The following is a 2,357-nucleotide window of genomic DNA, read 5'->3' as shown; positions in this document are numbered from 1 at the left end:
AATCTAAGAGAATAATTGAGGAAATCTCGGTAGGAATTATAGAAGAAATTCTGTAGGGACCCCAGCAGGAATCGTGGCACGAATACCTAAAATAATCCCGCAAGATTCCCTGAAAGAATACAAGGAGGAATCATAGAAGCAATCCTTACAGGAACCTCTAAAGGAATCCTTTTCGTAATCCTAGAAGGGATTTTTGAAGGAATTCCAGCACTAATCCCTGAAAGAATGCCGACTAGTACACTTGAAAGAATCCTTTCATGATTTTCTAAAGCAATCCGGGAAGAAACTTCTGAAGGCAGACCGGGAGGATTTTCTTAAGGAATTCCGGGTGGCGTATTCAAAGAGGAATCTCAGCTGAAAGCTCGGCATGAATCCCTGAAAAAATCACAGAAGAAATCCCGGGAAGCATGACCAGAGAAATCCCGAAAGGAATATTTGAAAAATCCCGAGAAGAATCTTTCAAGGGCTACCAGCAGAAATCCCGGCATGTCTATCTGAAAGAATTTCACTAGGAATCGCTCTGAATCTTTGAAAGAATACCAGGAGGAATCTGTAAAGTAATTCCAGCAGGAATGCCGGATGGAATTTCTGAAACAATCCTATCAGATTTTTTTAAAGCAATCCCGGCAGAAATCCCTGATTTTTTTCTTGAAGGAACCCCGTAGAGAATACCAGATGGATTCTTCAGAGGAATTATGGCAGAAATCCTGGCTGCAAGCATAGTCCGTCTCTGAAAGAACCTCAGAAGAAATTCCGGAAAGAATTATTGAAGAAATCTCAAAAAAAACCTAAATAATTTTGGAAATCTCGGCATGAAAGAATCTAGGATTGCCTGAAGAAATCTCGGCAGAAATCTATGTATATACTTTCATATTCCTTTTCTTCAGGATTCCCTGAAGAAATCACTAAATAACAGTTAAGAAATATGAAATAACAATAACTAAAGGAATCCTTTCAGGATTTTCTAACACAATCTCTGCAGAAATTCGCGAACAGATATCAGGTGCAATCCAGGAATTCCGTAAGGAACATTTCAAGGAATCCTTGAAAGATTCTCGAGAGGAACACCTGCAGGCACCTCGGAAAGAATTCCAGAAGGTATCTCGAGAAAATCTCATCTCTTCTAATATCATCTAATTTCTTCACTTTACCGTCTTTTCTGCTATCTATCCCAACCCTCTATTTTAACCCTCAACCCTACCGTCTATCCTACAACCCTGTATCCTAACCCTTTACCCTATCCTTTACCATAACCTCTAGCCTATACCCTACCTTCTACGTGCTTCTACCGTAGTCTCTACCCTAACCCTTCAACATACCCTCTAGACTATCCTTCATCCTACCCTCTACCCTACCACCTACTCAGCCTCTACCACACGCAAAAAATCCGTTCCTATATACGTGAACTCCCAGTCACGGCAACGGGAACAAACGGGAACTATGCATAGCAACGATAACAACAATAAGAAATATGCACCGTGAACTAGATGTCACGGTTTCTAGAACGCCCATATTGACAGCTGGAACTAGTTCCAGTTCACGGTGTATATTTGCTTGTTCTCATATTTGCGTTTGTTTGTTCACGTTTATCAGAACGGTTTTCTGAGCGTGCATAAACCCCTACTCTTTCGTCCACCCTACCCTCTATGGGGTCAGGTATCAATAAGTCGGCTCCAGAGGCACGTTCTCCTCCATTTGGGAAATTTGTGCCATATGGGGTAGAGTCTGCCCTAACCCTTCACCCTACCCTCTGGAAAATTATATTGTTTCACTAGGAGAGTCTCTCGTTGTTAACCCGTTACACCATCAAGATGTTTTGATTATGATCTACAACAGCTCAACCATCCAAGAGGTTATAAGCCTTAACTAAAATTGAAGATTGTAAAGTTTATAATTCTGAAGATTTCGGAAGATTGGCCGGAACTTTGGGATCGTTCTCAAGATGAACGCTAGCAAGCTCATGATGGAACGCCTAAATAACGCCAAATACGAAGCCTGGAGATTCAGAATTGAAATACTGCTGAATCACATTTCGGCGAAGCTACCCAATCCGGTCACGAGCGACTAATCAACACCCGATCACCCAGAATTGCCGAACTACCAGAGAAACCTGGGATGTCATGAAGAGAAACATCATCAGAGTGTGTCCCTCACGTCTCGAATCAAGTTACTGAACCGGATTTGCCAGTTACAGTTCCGGGTTTGATGATGATTTGGAACAACATCTTCAAGAAACGGATGAACTTCTCTCTCGCATTTCGAACGCTGGTCAAAGCTTGACTTCCAGTTGATGGTCAAAATGGTATTGAGTAATGGAGAGTCGCTCGGATGAAGAGTTAACCATGGACCATGGATCA

This window comes from Aedes albopictus, chromosome 3 (assembly GCF_035046485.1).
Source record: "Aedes albopictus strain Foshan chromosome 3, AalbF5, whole genome shotgun sequence".
Taxonomy (NCBI): Eukaryota; Metazoa; Arthropoda; class Insecta; order Diptera; family Culicidae; genus Aedes; species Aedes albopictus.
Note: the sequence above shows the minus strand (reverse complement) of the source record.